The sequence below is a fragment of the Melanotaenia boesemani genome, chromosome 3 (assembly GCF_017639745.1).
Source record: "Melanotaenia boesemani isolate fMelBoe1 chromosome 3, fMelBoe1.pri, whole genome shotgun sequence".
In the NCBI taxonomy this organism is placed as follows: Eukaryota; Metazoa; Chordata; class Actinopteri; order Atheriniformes; family Melanotaeniidae; genus Melanotaenia; species Melanotaenia boesemani.
Window position 1 is genome coordinate 41,019,139 of NC_055684.1, and position 16,673 is coordinate 41,035,811.

The following is a 16,673-nucleotide window of genomic DNA, read 5'->3' on the forward strand; positions in this document are numbered from 1 at the left end:
TGTTTAAAGATCAGTTCTACCGATATAAAAGATTACCACAGGGCTTCAAGCATAGTCAACATCTTTTCAATAAAGTGCTAAAGGATTACTGGGCAGGTATCAGTCAGGTGCTAAACAGCACAGCACAGTTGTTTAGTACGTGGATGATATTATCATTTGTTTGTCACAGGGACTCCATTAAACTGTTACAAATGCTGGCCGAGAAGGGGCATAAGGCATCTGTAAATAAATTTATTGGGATACTCATCAAGGAATTACTTAAGTGTGCTACTTATTTTCATTTATATTCTTACTCTGTTAATCATATTAAATATCTCCTATCTTTAAGTTCAAGTTCAAGTTCAAGTTTATTTATATAGCACATTTTCTGCAACAGCAGTTGCCCAAAGTGCTGAACAACAGAACAAAAACACTCCACAGTTAAAATAAACACTACACAATAAAACAATAAAAACCAATAAAAATAAAAACAGAAATAAAAATTGATAAAAAGATAAAATCTATAAAATAATAAAAACAACAAAACTAGAATTAAAAACTAGAATAAAATTAAATAATAAAACACGCAAATGTCAAGCTCAGTTTTGTTCAAATGCCAGTGCAAAGAAGTAGGTTTTGAGTAAAGACTTAAAACCAGCGACAGGCTAAGCCGCTCTAATGTGAAGGGGAAGTCTGTTCCATAGCTTAGGAGCGGCAACAGAGAAGGCTCTGTCGCCCCTGGATTTAAGTCTGGCATTTGGGACCTTCAGTAGGAGCTGTGAGGAGGACCTCAACGTCCTTGCTGGAGCATGCTGGTGTAGCAACTCTGACAAGTACGAGGGAGCCAAACCATTTAAGGCTTTAAAAACAATTAATAAAATCTTGTACTGGGTCCTAAACATAACAGGAAGCCAATGCAAGGAGGCGAGCGTGATGTGATCACGTCGTCTTGTCCCTGTAAGCAACCGAGCAGCAGCATTTTGGGTAAGCTGCAGTCGATGTAGAGATGTGTGGTCAATGCCGTAATATAGGGAGTTGCAGTAATCAATACGGGACATAATGAGCAGGTGAATAACTTTTTCTAAGTCATACTTGGGCAGGTAGGGCTTTAACTTGCTGAGCATCCTCAGATGGAAAAACACACTTTTGACTACAGAGTTAACCTGCCGGTGGAAGTTAAAGGAGTTGTCCATAATCACACCCAGATTTTTGGCATGGGTTCGACAAAAGGAGGTCAGCGGACCGAGAACACTAACTGCACCATTTAGAAGCTCTGAATTTCCAAAAACAACAATATCAGTTTTGTCCTTATTTAAGTGGAGGAAATTTAAATCCATCCATGCTTTTAGCTCATACAAGCAGCTGAGAAGGTTGGTCAGAGAATCCCCCTGTGGTTTTAAGGGGATGTAGATCTGAACATCATCAGCAAAGCAATGGTAGGCAATATTGTGCTTCTGAAAAATAGACCCCAAGGGCAGCATATACAGGGAAAAAAGCAGTGGACCCAAAATGGACCCCTGTGGGACCCCATAACTGAGAGGGGCAGCAGCTGAGGCAAACTCCTCAAGGTGAACACAAAACGACCGGTCCGACAAGTAAGACTGGAACCAGCGCAGGGCAGTTCCTCTAATACCGACACACTGCTCTAAGCGGGTCAGGAGGATTTGGTGGTCCACTGTGTCAAAGGCTGCAGTCAGGTCTAAGAGAATCAAAACCGCAGGACTTCCAGAGTCAGTAACTAAAAACAGGTCATTAAAAACTCTTGTGCAGTTTCAGTACTGTGGAGAGACTTAAAACCAGACTGAAAGTGGTCATTCACACTGGTGGTAAATGGGTGGTCCACACTGGTGGTAAAGCAGTCCACACTAGTGGTGAAGTGGTGGTCCACACTGGTGGTAAAGTGGTCCAAACTGGTGGTAAAGCGGTCCACGTTGGTGGCAAACTGGTGGTCCACACTGGTGGTAAAGTGGTGGTCCACACTGGTGGTTAAGTGGTCATTCACACTGGTGGTAAAGTGGTCCACACTGGTGGTAAAGAAGTGGTTCACACTGGTGGTAAAGTGGTCCACACTGGTGGTTAAGCGGTCCACACTGGTGGTAAAGTGGTGGTCCACACTGGTGGTAAAGTGGTCCACACTGGTGGTTAAGCGGTCCACACTGGTAGTAAAATGGTGGTCCAAACTGGTGGTAAAGTGGTCCACACTGGTGGTAAAGTGGTTGTTCACACTGGTGGTAAAGTGGTCCACACTGGGGGTAAAGAAGTGGTTCACACTGGTAATAAATCGGTGGTCCACACTAGTGGTAAAGTGGTGGTCCACACTGATGGTAAAGCGGTGGTCCACAATGATGGTAAAGAAGTGGTCCACAATGGCGGTAAAGTGGTACACACCGGAGGAAAAGTGGTCCACACTGGTGATAAAGTGGTGGTCTAACACTAGTAGTAAAGTGGTGGTCCACACTGGCTATAAAGCAGTGGTCCACACTGGTGGCAAAGTGGTGGTCCACACTGGTGGTAAAGTGGTCCACACTGGTGGTAAAGAAGTGGTTCACACTGGTGATAAATCGGTGGTCCACACTGATGGTAAAGTGGTGGTCCACACTGGTGGTAAAGTGGTGGTCCACACTGGTGGTAAAGCGGTCCACACTGGTGGTAAAGCAATCCACACTGGTGGTAAAGTGGTCCAAACTGGTGGTAAAGCGGTCCAAGTTGGTGGCAAAGTGGTTGTCCACACTGGTGGGAAAGTGGTGGTCAATACTGGCGGGAAAGTGGTGGGCCACACTGATTGTAAAGTGGTCCACACTGGTGGTAAAGTGGTGGTCAACACTACTTTACCACAAGAGCAGGTTTTAGGTAGTTTAAAACAACAAAGAAAAAACACCTGACGCTATAAATACCCAGTTACACATAAAATGAAGTTGACCAAACTCACCTTCAATGTCTGAGCAGATCAATGTGAGAACAGTTGGTGCTTCACCTAAAGCTTTAGCCATAGAACTGCAGGTCGACCTCACCACTGCCAAGTCCTCAGTAAGAAAAGTAGCTATTGGCTGTCCAGACAGTGGCTGGAAGTTGCTAAATGACATCATCGACTAATTAGCATAATCAGCCCACTACATATAGTTGTAATGGATGCTGCTGTAGAGACGGAAGTTGTGGAAAAGGCAAAAATTGAGGAAAAACAACCTAAAAATATTTAGAACAGCAAAATAATAAAATAAAATAATAATTCTGTCAATATTTTCTTTATTTTTTAGTTCAGTTTTTTAAGTGTATCTTGTTTTTTAATTAGGAGTCTGGAACATGTCACAACACTTTTATTTTTTTTAAATATTTTTGTCCTCAATCTTCATTAATAGACATTACTGTGACGGTAAGCAAGCACAGGATCCTCCAGCAGCAGCTTTGTACGTTTCATTTTCAGCCTGGTCATGAAACAGACGTGAACGTTGTCTGAATGCAGCTGCTGCTGCTGCTAGAAGACCAAGCCTCGTATGAGAGGTGTCTGCACAGCACCTCATTGGGAAGAGTAAACTACCTTCATTCACCTCAGTCTCCAAAAGTCTCCAATAATATTAAAAAAAGTCGCCAGATTTACCGGAATTGGTCAAATGGATCTGTTCAGGGCCAGACCCTGATTGAGTCTGATGGGGATTGGATGAGAATTGAGGGATTTATGCTTATTTATGATGTCATGGCGTCTTATCGAAGCTTGCCATGGCTCCACGGTCTCACTGGATATCATCACCAAATTGTTTTCTGCTGTCTGACCCAGTTTGGACCTGGTTGTGTCCAAACATCAGAGAAGTGTGTCTTCAAGTAAAGACCATGACATAATCATGGACCGATGGATGCAATATAGATGTGCACGTCCATCAGGTGTCTAATGTTTAGTGGGCTGGAACGGTCTCCCTCTTTCTGGTCTGCCAGAACCTTGAATGATTTTAAATCTCCTTTAAAAACTTCTCTTTTTACATTGCTTTTAACTCCAGAGAGCACCATCATCATGCCAGGCTTTGCACATCTTTTCTCTTATTGTTTGTTTTCTTGTGGTTTTGATGTTTTTATGTATTCTTTGCCCCTGCAGCACTTTGGGAACCTCTTCTTATGTAAAAGTGCTGTATAAATAAAGTTTGATTTGATTTGATTAATGTAGATGGCTTTCTTTTTTAACCAACCTTTTTTAACTAATACATATTTATTCATTGTCAACACTTAACTGTTTTAATGCATAGAAACTGTACTTCACTAATTTATTTATTATTTGGCCTGCATGTCTACGTACGGCTGTGTAGTAAGTTGTTCGCTGCACCTCAGATGGAGGAATGTTTGCTCTTAAAATGGAGAGAGAATAAATAAGCAGTTGTTTTTATAGACTCTGTCGGACTCTGAACTAACAGGAAGGCTGAGCCTAAAGTTTTCAAGATTTCAGGGTACAGTTTTTAAATAGAAACTAAAATGCCATGTGCAGGACTGGAATGCTGAGGAATGTCTGGAGAACATGCAGCAGCAACAGGGACAACTTAAACAAGTCTGTGCTGGGTCCGGCCAAAAGACAGACAACATCCCAGTGGAGATAAGAGATAATCCTGCTCCTTCAACATAAAATGTAAGCAAAGGAGCAGGCCAGACTGGATTTAAAGACTCCCACTAGACTTGCAGTTCAAAATAGAAATGTAAGATAAAACTCTGAGATTGCAGCTATTTGAATGCTTATTACTGGACAGGGGTGCTGCTAGATGTGAAGCATGACTGGGGCAAGCTTGCAGTCTGCATGAAATGTGCTCTATGTAAAAAAAGAACTTTCCTGCACAGCTAGGGGAATGTTCACATGGTTTTACGTGAGGTTTCATCCTCATTTTCTTTGTGGTTCACATTTTTTTCTTTTTTATTCAATGTTCAAGGAATCTTTATTATCCCGTGAGGGTAATTTTTTGTACAGCAAGCTGTAAAAACAATTAGTCAGTGCACAACAATAAATATCTAAAAGGACTATGAAATATAAAAAAAAAAATCAATGAACATTTGATTGATAAAAAACACAGATTATATCAAACTTTAGCTGGACAGTTTGGACTTTACTGGTTCACATATTTATTAGATACTGAGGTTCAAAAGACACAGTTTACACCTCTGAAAATTGTCTACATGAACTAAATTACAAGTGTGAGCAACAGCATATTTGCAGCTGTAGGCAGATGGTCTCGCCCTTTCTTAATGGTTATTTTTTTAAATGAAAAAGACTTTCAGATATCTTCTCAAACTGGATGGATACTTCAACTCCACACATCCCTTCAAATTAGAAGTGGATGAGGCTGATGTTCTAACTTGCATTTTAAGTGCAGGAAAACATAACTTGCATGGAAATGTTAGATTTCTACTGATGCACACTGAGTCTACAGTTTCTTTCCTTTCACCTTCACATGTCATTTCAGAGCAGGGCAGAACCGTCGATGCATTGCTGGTTTGTTATGCAAGAGTGTGCAATGCATGATGGGAAACGTAGTGTGAGGTCAGTGTAGCGCAGGTGAAAATGTAGACAGGACTTCATGTAATCCTAATGGGTTCACGTTCTTTATTTACAAATGTGTTGCATTCAGTTCAGTATTCATAGAAAAATGAAGTTTTCTTTGAACGCATGCACAACACTAGTGGTCATAAAGGGATGGACATGGTCAGCAACAATACTCAGCCTGAAGGGGAAGGAGATCCTGTTGATCCAAGACAGGATGGATCCATGTTTTCATTATGTTTCCAGCAGATTCTGAGCCTAGCATCTGAATGTGGAGCTGAAATGGAGACTCATCAGCAACGTTTCTCCATCTTCTATCACAGTGTTGGTGTGTGTGAATTGTTGCCTCAGTTTCCTGTTCTTAGCTGGCAGGAGGCACCCGGTGTGTCTTCTGCTGCATCCTGGTCCATACAACTGCTGCTCTGGATATTTTCTCTTCTTCAGACCATCTCTGGAAACCCTGGAGATGGTTGTGGGTGGAAATACCAGTAAATAGTCAGACCAACAACCATGCCATGTTCAAGGTCTCTTAAATCCCCTTTCTTCCTCATTCTGATGCTCAGTTTTTAGTTCAGCAAGTCATCTTCACCACATCTACATGACTACATGCCATGTGATTGGCTGGTTGGATTTGTGTTAACAGGAAATAGAACAGGTGCCTAGTAAAGTGGCGGGTGAGTGCATGTCCAGATATCAGTCATTATGAACATGCCATTTTTAACATAGATTTTGAAAACTGTACAGTTGTTTTTAAGATAGAAAAGTGATAACCTGTATTTACATATTAAGAAAATCTGACTAGAAGAAATTACAATTTAAAATCCTACCACCCACCCATTTTCTATACTGCTTAGTCCAGTTCAGGGTTGTGGAGAAGTTGGAGCCTATCCCACCATTTAACAGGCGAGAGGCAGATACAGCTGAACAGGTTGTCAGTCCATCGCAAGTCCTACACAATTTAAAACAAATACCAAACTGTACATGCTTAAATAATCTAAATTAAGACAAGGTTCTGTTTCATAGCAACATTTAATGAGGATAATAAGAGGAACTAATTGTAGCTTGTTTCCCTTTTTCATTACTTTCACTTTTAAAGTAGCTCTGTGTAACTTTCTGACTCTGAAAATATGTTTATGTACAATCCTTGCCCTGTGGCGTCCTGAAGCTGAGAAGCTAAACTCTTTTCTTCTCAGACTCTGGGTCCCTTTACAGATGAGTTTTGCTCTATGCACTGCACCACATGATAAACCCCTTTGTGAATGCACACTGTGGCTGATTGGAAGAGAGTCGATATCAGACTGATTTTTGCTGACTGGAGAGAGCTCTTACAAGTAGGATGCAAGACTCACTGAGAAAATCTGCCAAAATTCAGTAGCACTTCTATAAGGCATCCCTTTCACACATAACTTTAGGTTGCTGTCTTTTGGAGATATGAAAGAAGAACTGTGCTCGTTGCCAATTTTATGATCCATCAGCTAATAGGTTAACAGGTTAATCTATCAATTAGTGAATATACACAGGAAAATACAACATTGCACTTGGGAGAAGGTGCACTGAGAACTCCTGCTCAATCTTTTGCTCAGAAATGGCCCATATGTATAGTAAAAGTGAAGTAGCAAGAAATAGTAAAAAAAAAAGCTAAATTCTCTGAATGACATGGACAAAGTGATCCTAGGTTTCACTGTTGAAGGCTCTCGCTAGCAGCTTTTGTTGTAAAACAACAAAGACATGGCTGTTGGCATGTGCCATAAAGGGTGTCTGAAGTTCAGAAGTCCTCTCTGCTTTTCCCTTGATAGGTCAAAGCCAGAGAGTCATGTGGAAAACTACAACGATGAGTATTGGCACTCTGGCATGCCTCTTCATGTCACCCAAAAGAAATACCCTCTCCAGCTCACTGTGGTTTTACATGCACCTACAACTCTCTCGGAAGTCAGTAATATTGCTAAAGCTGAGTCTAAGCCCCAGATGATCAATAGTGAGGTTTGTTTTTCTTGTTTAGTAACTTATTGTGCTTTTTACACAAGGGGGAGATGGAGTTTTGTGGCTCTGGTGCCTTGAGTAAATGAGTAACTTTAAAGGCACTTTGGAGAGGTGACCTTCTGGAGAGTTTGGGTTGGAAACCAACCCAACACATAACCTCCATCACCAACAGACTGAACCAAAAACAGCTGAAACTTCATTGATCTGTTTTTTTAATGGATCCAAAAAAATAATAATTAGAATACTACTCATACTGGCTACTGATATTGTTTATGCTACTATTATAATAATTACCACAGTGAGAAAGTCTTTTTTCTACATCTTGGTTTGTGCACCAATGAATTCTGTAGTTTTTTATGTTTATAATTAGTGTTGTGAAGTTTGTGATTTGCTGTGGTTGGTTTTCTTGTTTAACTATCCCATTTTTCTTATTTTTGGAAATTTTGAATAGTCATATTGTGCCAGGGTAAAAAAACAAACTAAGGAACCAACTACAAAGTAAATTTAAAGCAAAAGCTTACAAAGAAAAGGCTTCAATCATGGCTCACATTTCCAACTAATCCGCAATTCCATGAATAATCTGAATATTTCTTGTCTGCACATATTTAGATCTGTTCTTTATGTAGACTAAATACTAAATCTGTACTAAATATAAATCTGGTATCTTTTTCTAATGATGCAAATTTGTCAGTGCTGTTTAATTAGGTCACAGGTAAATATTTGATCTGTAAATATACAGTATAAATGCATGCAAGCCACATATTCCCATGACTGCTTGTAAATAAAGTAATGAAACTGGGCATTTTCTCTTTACAGCTGTTTTTGAGCTCTGTGTCATCAGGACTATGGGCGACAGAACAGAGCTGTAAATGTAAGAAACTAGACCTCATTTCCTGATTGACAGCAGCCAAGTTCAGATCCACTCCTCTGCACACTTCTACACAATCCTGTTTTTTCTGTCAATGGTTTAACCAAGTAGATCACTAGCCTCATTTGCTCAGATGTGGCAGACGGAGAGTGACAGGCATAGGGAATAGTGTTGTTACAGACTGAAAACCACATGTTCAGGGCACAGTGTCTAAGCACAAAGTGACTCACACCAAAGTAATGGTCACAACTCATTGTAAAAACCAAAAATAAATTAGCCTACAGGCTTTTTATACTCATTTTGAAATAGATTATGTACATTTAAGAAATATATTGAGAAATATATAGTGAAGTAAAAGAGACCAGAATACATATATCACATGAAAAATGTAATAGCTCACTTTTTTTTTTTTTTTTTTAAAAAAAGGGCTTTTGAGGTTGTGAGGAAGTGGTGATGAAGTGTGTTTTGTTCTGAAATAACTAATATTTTTCAAGAACTGAACTTAGATTTTTTTCTCTATTGTTGTAGAACGTGAGTGGAAAAGCTGACCCCTCACTAGTAGCATCAGAGTTCAGATAGTCAAGTCATAATTACTCTCAGTCACTGTGTTTTATACCTGAAACTTATCTGCACAGTTTGCTCTGTTATAGATCTGTAAAGCCTTTGGTATTTTTCAGATGCACTGGCATAATAATGCAATAGTTACAGAGGTTTCCAAGACACAAGTGTGCAATATTAGAGCCAGATGGGCTACTCTGCAGGAGGATAAGGGGGGGAAGGGAAGCACTGGTGAATTTCCAATCAAAAGTTGCTCTCTAAAGCCTCCGAAGCACTGTAGATTTTCTGTAAGCTGTCCCAGTGACTCCATAATTAACAAACAAACTTTACTCGGCACATGTACATCTGTGGCTTATTCCAATAAAATGCTATGAGTAAGATGATTAAATAAATCCTACTTGGTTTAAATGTTTTATTTCACACTCATATTACTATTGAATGCTCAGTATATTTTATTTATTCTATTCTACTCTACAGTCATTTAGCAAACGCTTTTATCCAAAGTGACTTACATTTGAGCGTAAGAACAACACAAGCAAGAATTCAAAGAAGATGGACGTCATCATTAAGTGGTAGTCAGACTGCTGGAGTCCAGCTGGACCCACGTGCTGTTATGTAGTGCTAGAGGCAATGCTTTTTTTTAAAATACAAGATCATGATTTCATCGAACAACATCATCTTGGGCGTAAGTGCACACAGCTTATTCAGTACTGAGTTGAGCCAAAGAGCTGAAGAAAACTTCCTAACTCATTCTGAGTAGAAAAGTTAAGCTAAGTGTGGAAATGCTCACAAAACAACAGTTTTTAGCTTGCTTTTAAAAGTGGATAAGAACTCTGCGGATCAGACGGAGTTTGGTAGATCGTTTCACCATCGGGGAACAACAGAGGAGAAGAGTCTAGCTACTGATGTGGTGCCACCTTGTGGTGGGAGCACTAGCTCTGGATTAAGGAGTGGAGGTAGACCGGAGCCGTTTGTGTTATTGTTTTGTAAGCCAGAAGCAGGGCTTTGAATTTGATGTGCTGCAACTGGAAGCCAGTGGAGAGCGATTAGCAGCGGAGTGACATGAGCTCTTTTGGGCTGGTTGAAGACCAGACGTGCTGCTGCATTCTGGATCATCTGCAGAGGTTTAACTGAGCATGCAGGCAGGCCAGCCAGTAAGGAGTTGCAGTAGTCAATGCGTGAAATGACCAGAGCCTGGACCAGGAGCTGGGCCGTGTATTCAGTCCGGTAGGGTCTGATCCTCCTGATGTTGTAGAGAGCAAATCGGCAAGATCGATCAACCGAGGCAACATGGTCCTTAAAGGTCAGCTGGTTGTCTACCATGACACCAAGATTAGTGGTAGGAGATGTAGGTACAAGCATGATAGAGTCAAGCTGCACGGTTATCTGTGTAGCGGTAAGGAAGGATTGGCTGGAGAGACAATAAGCTCGGTCTTGGACAGATTTAGCTGAAGGTGGCGATCCTTCACCCATGCGGAGATATCAGCAACATGCTGATATTCGCATTGAGATGGTTGTGTCGTCAGGTGGGAAAGAAAGGAAAAGCTGAGTGTCGTCTGCATAGCAGTTGTAGGAGAAACCATGAGAGTTAATGACTGCACCAAGTGAGGAGGTGTATAGTGAAAAGAGAAGAGGGTGAAGCATTGAGCTCTGAGGCACCCCTGTTGTAAGCCCATGTGGTCTAGACATTCCCCCTCGCCAAGATACTTCCTGTGAGGTAGGACATAAACCATGAGAGGACAGATCCTGAGAGGCCAAGCTCCGAGAGTGTGGAGAACAATATATGATGGTTGACCATGTGAAAGGCAGCAGACAGGTCCAGCAGTATAAAGATTGATGATTGACCAGCAGATCTGGCAACCCGTAGGGAATCAGTAACTGCCAGGAGAGCAGTTTCAGTAGAGTGGCCCTGGTTTTCCGGTCAGTGCCAAGTCAAGAGTATTACCAGCTTTGTGTGTTGGAGGAGTCTGTACCAGTTTGAGATTGAAAGAGTAGATGAGAGCCAGAAAGTCAGTTGTTGTGGTTTGCCAATGTGAATGTTCATGTCTCCCATGACAGTCAGTGGTGTGAAATCATCAGGAATGTCAGAGAGAATCATGCCCATTTCAGAGACAAACTCATCTATACTGCCACCCGGAGGCGGTAAACGACCAGAATGTATGCAGTGATGGATGCAGAGACTTTTACTTCGTGATACTCAATTGATGAGCAGGTAACCATAGAACGGATAGGTAAAGTTCCACTTTGTAGAAATAAGAATGTCCGTTCCACCTCCTCATCCAGCTGAGCGAGGTGTTTGGGTAAATTCTGTATTGACAGAAAGGGCAGCTGGTGTAGCTGTGTTTTCTGGACGGATCCAGGTTAGAACATCAAGGTTTTGGACTCGGCCATCCCGAAGGGATGGCGGAGTCAATGCACACTCCATCACAGTACGCCCCATCCAGGGCCCGGGCAGCCCCCACATCCGCTCCCACTCCTCTGTAGAACATGGATATAAATATTATATATATATAATAGTAATGGTAGTGGTTAATGCCAATATATAATAATAATCATCATCATAATAATAGTTGGGGATATACATTAATAGTGATAGGTCCCCTTGTATAGGGTTTCTACTGGTTAGGGTTAGGTAAATGGCCAGGGCCAGGTATAAAAGTAAAATTATCAATTAATATTCCTCTTGGTTAGGGTTAGGTAAAAGGCCAGGGTCAGGTGTATAATATTGCAAATATATGTAAAATAAGGGTAGAGTAGACCAGATATTGTAGTAATATTAATAAGTATTTATTATAATTATTATACTATTATGAGGGATATGGTGAGAGGTACCATATATTAATTAAGGGTGGGCTGGCATCCTCTCATTAAGGCCCTGTGGATGGGTGGTTCCTAATTTATTAATCCACTCTCTTTCAGCACGCTTTCTCTGGGCTGCAGACCAGGATGGGTTGCACTCCAGCACTGAGGCCTGGACCGCGTCCCATCCGTGGAGAATAAAGTGCTGGACTACGTGGCGGTGAGTATTGTAGTGGTTTTTAATATTCTGTTTGTGACCCTGAAAACGCAGGTGGATTGTTCTTCCAGTTTCTCCCACATATTTAAGGTCACAGGTTTTGCAGGTTATAATGTAAACACAATTTTGGGAAGAGACCGTGGCCCGAGTGGGGATTTTGAATACTTTTTTATTTTTGGAATCCTGGACATAGTTGATTTGTTTGAAGTAGTCCTTATTGGGGCCAGAATTGGGCTGCAGCAGTGACCTGATTTTTGCTCTCACCAGATAATCTTTCAGATTTTTGTTTTTCCTAAAAGCTCCAATTATTCTAAGGTCATGCTGTCTATTTTCCATAATTCTATTGAAGTTATTTTTAACTTTATTCACTAAGAGGACAGTAGAGGGCGAGTATGTGGTCACAAAAGGCAGAGCAGTGGAGACCTGAATGGGCTTGGACTGGAGGAATGTTTTAAAAGTTGACCGAAGAATGGTCCTTGAGTACCCTCTTGTGGCCAAAGCGGAGAATAAAATTTTGGAGGCTCTTTTAAAATCCTCTGTTTGGGTGCAGATTCTGTGGAATCTTAGCAGCTGGGATTTAACCAGACCCCTAAAGGTGTGTTTGGGGTGGTAGCTGCTTTTGTGTAGTAGGGCGTGTGTGTCTGTGTCCTTGAAATAAACTTTAATGTCCAATTGGTTGTGTGGTGTGAATTTGGGTCCTTTGAATGTGGTCGTGTCCAGGAAGTTGATTGAATTGTGGTCTGTTGTGGCTTTTAATTTAATGGAGGGGTTGTGGTTATTTAAAATTTCTAGAAATATGTTAAATTCTTGTTCCGAATGTGTCCAAATTCCCCAGATGTCGTCTAGGTACCTGTAATAGTGCAGGGGTCTTTTAGAGCATTTCTCCAGTGCCAGCGTCTCCCACTCAGCCATAAATATGTCCGCATAAGCTGGAGCAAATTTTTTGCCCATCGCGGTTCCCTTAATTTGTAGGAAATATTCCCCATTAAATTCAAAGTCATTCCTATTTAGGTTTATTTCTAATAATTGTATAATTTCTTTATCCGGTCGTTTTTTATCATAATACTTATGAAATATGTTTTTAATAGCCTGGACGCCCTCATTAATGTCAATATTAGTATATAAGCTGTCTACATCTATGGTGAATAATATGGAATTATCAGGTATTTTTAGGTTTTTAATTTTATTTATAAAATCATAGGTATCTTTAATATAGCTGCTATGTTTAGTGGCTAGAGGATTTAAATAATAGTCTATGAATTCAGCGGACCTGTAGGTCTCGCTGCCACAGTCTGAGACGATGGGGCGTCCTGGTGGAATCTGGAAAGGCTTGCTCCAGTTTTTTGGCTCCTTATGGATTTTAGGGAGTAAGTAGAACCGCCTGGGTCGGGGTTCTGCGTCTCCTATTAAATAATTGCGTTGTTTAGCATTAATATATTTCTTTTCATATAATTTTTGGAAAATAGGAATAATTAATTTAAAGGTTTCCAGATATATGGGTTTATTTAATTTAGAATAATAAGTTCTATTTCTAAGTTGTTTGTAGCCTTCCCACAGGTACTGGTCTCTGTCCATTACTACAACCATGCTGCCCTTATCAGCTGGTTTGATTATGATATTTTTGTTTTGGCTCAGCTCTTTGAGCGCTTTATTTTCCTCAGGTAATAAGTTGGGTTTTATTCTAATAGGTTGGAAATAGTTATGAAAATAATCAAGGTCTAATTTGGTTAATTCTAATATGTGGGGAGGCATTTTGGCGTCTGGTGGGACCCAGTTAGAACCCGTGGTGAAGGGTTGTTTTGTGTGGGTCCCCTCGTCTCCATAAAAGGTGATTAATTTAAGCCTTCTGTGGTAATTATGTATATCTAGTCTGGCCTGCAACCCGATATTTTTATTATTGCTACCTCTGGTGGGGATAAAGTTGAGCCCCCTGTTAAGCAGGGAGAGCTGTGGTCTGCTAAGTTGTGTATCTTTAGCTAACACCAGTACATTTTTAAACCCCTCCTGGCTGTCCAGGCTTACGGGGCTGTCTAGTTTACCTGACCCATCCAGTGTTCAAGCATGTGGGATGCCGTGCAGTGAGTCCAGTGGATCCGGTCCCTCTCAGTGTGGAAGTTTTTGGTGGGAAGGCGGGGGATGAAGTGGCAGTTCCTGACGATGTGGTCGTTGAGGGTGAGCAGGACCTGTTTCTCAGCTCGTGGAAGGTTGGCTGAGAAGTTCAGCTCAGGGACCAAGATGGTGGCATCCGGGAAGCGGGTTGCAGCTGCTCTCAAGGCTCCTTGCAGCTGTTTCACAGCGGTGACCTGTGTTTTTTGGGATCTGCTGTTGATCCCAAAGGAGAGGATGACCGTGTCCACCTTGATGTTGCAGGAGGCCTTCTGCAGCAGGGCCTGTGCATGGCGGAAAGTGGCCCCTGGGAAGCTGTCCACCTGCAGATCCTGGTGTTGGAACGGGGGAAACCTGGCCACGTTGGAGTCCCCGATGATGAGGACTCTTTTCCTCACACACAGGCTCCAGTCCAGCAGTTTCCTGTTGGTGCTGAGGTGTTTGGTGGGTCTGCGTGTGGGGGTGTGTGGTGGTGGGGGATGCAGTGGTTGTAGGAGCTGCAGGGTGCTCTGGATGGTGTTCTGGAGTCGTGTGGATTCAGCAGGGGTCAAGGTGGAGGTGCTGGTGTCCCTCTGGGGTGTCATCGGGGGTCGTGGGGTCTCCGTCCGTCTGATGGGAGTGAGTTGGACCACGGGCTGATCCAGGAGGCTGATGGTACTGTAGGTGGGGCAGACCATGTCCTCCACGTCGAGCTGTATGAGGAGCTGGTCCTCTGTGATCACACAGGGGTTGCGTGGAGGGATGGGGAGAGGGGCTGTGGAGGCGGTCGTCGTGGGGGCAGCAGTGGTGGCGGGTCTCCGGCGTTGTCTCTGGGGCTGTGGTGGTGTATTTTCTGGACTTGGAGGTGGGGGGTCTTTGAACTGGGGTGGAGGGGCTGTAGGGGAGGGAGGGGGAGGTGGAGGAGTTGGGTGAGGTGAGTGGGTGCTTCCCTCCTCTTTGTCCTCACCTCCTGCATCATGTGCGCCGTGGGGCTCCTCATGCAGGTCATCATCTTCCTCCTCTGAGCTGATCTCCTGCACCTCCTCATCGTCATCTTCATCACGTGCAGCGAGGAAGGGGGACCAGTCTCCTCCTCTCTGCTCCGTCATGGTTGCCACTGAGGTTGCTGTGGGTCGTGTGGTGGGAGGAGGAGGAGGGGGAGGGAGGAGGAGGGGGGGAGGGGGGGGCAGACGAAGGCAGGGGCTCTGGGGGGGTCTGTGTGTCAGCAGGCTGGGTGGGCGGGGCCGCGTGTACCTGAGCCTGTAGGGTGAGGGTCCGGGCTGCAGCAGGAGTGGGAACTGCAGCAGGAGTGGGAGCTGGAGCAGGGGTGGGGATCTCTGGTCTGGATGTGGTGGGTGCAGCTGGTGTGGGGTCCCTCTGGTTCTGGGCTGCTGGCTGCTGGAGTGTGAGGTTGGCGGTGAGGAAGGCCTCGGTCTGCTGGAGCGTCTCAGCTTTCAGTCTGCGGCCGAGGTTCCTTCTGGCCCATGTGCTGGCCACCTCAAAGGGTCCCCTCCAGTCCTGGTTGGGGAGCCTGGACAAGTCCAGGACCAGGTCATTAAGGAGGGCCTCATAGTGCTGCTGCAGGATGGTCAGGGCGTTGTACTCCCAGTTTCTGGCGTTTCCCTCCAGCAGGAGCCTGGTCTCCTGTGTGGGGGAGGCTGGTTTGAGCAGGCTGACCAGATACTGGGTGGTTTTGGCGATGGTGGGAGGTGGATGAGGTCCAGACACGTTCTTGAGGTGGTGTGAAGCTCTGATGATGTTGTGGATGACTCTGACCTTTATTGTGAAGTCAGGGTCATCAGACTGGACTCTGACCTGGGGCTGGTTGTCCCTGCGTTGCTCCCAGCGCGGCCGCTGCAGGTGTCCTCCTCCCGCAGTGAAGTAGCGTCCTTGCTGCGGGCGTGCGTGGCGATCCAGGCGTCTCACGCGGTTCTCCCATTCATTGCGGGACCAGGCTGCATCAGAGCGTGTGTTGCGCGGTGCTGCGGGCTGATCCTGGAAGCGGTGGTGCGGGCGTCGGTGATCGGGACGTGGGGGCGGATAATCCCTGTCGTAGCGACGGTCCCCCCTGACGATGGCGGCGTAGGACGGTCCGTCAGGTCGCGGCTGTCGGTGCCGTCCGTACGGGTCCATCCTCCGTTCCTCTCGGCGTGGCGGGCGGGGTTGGGGGGCCCTGTACTCACGGCGGTCTCGGCGGTAGTTGACGCGCATCCAGCCGTCATCTTCCTCCCGGTTCCAGGCGCTGCGAGGCATTGTGTGCTGGTGGAGCCGCTTAGGCAGGCAGGACTCCACGGGATTTATTTATTATAAAAAAACTCAAAAATGTTTTTATTTAAATATCTAGTGCGTCAGGTATGGCGCTATAAAAATATATTGATTAATAAAATTATACTTGCTGGTGTGGCAGAGAAAAAAATGAGGAAACTTTTTCTTCCAGCGACACTCGGTATTTATTAATACAAAAATAATACAAATAAAACTACAACGTTTCGGTCCTGAACGGGACCTTCTTCAGGCAGAAAATATATCCTAAAACCAGTGAGTGTCGCTCTCTGTCTAGCTGCGATCCTACCGTGCGGGGAGATGCGCTATGTGGGTAAACGGGATGTTGCCGCTTGAAATTTCAAACAGGCTCCACCCATTCCTGTCTCTGCCTCCCATTGGACCACAGGTAGTGC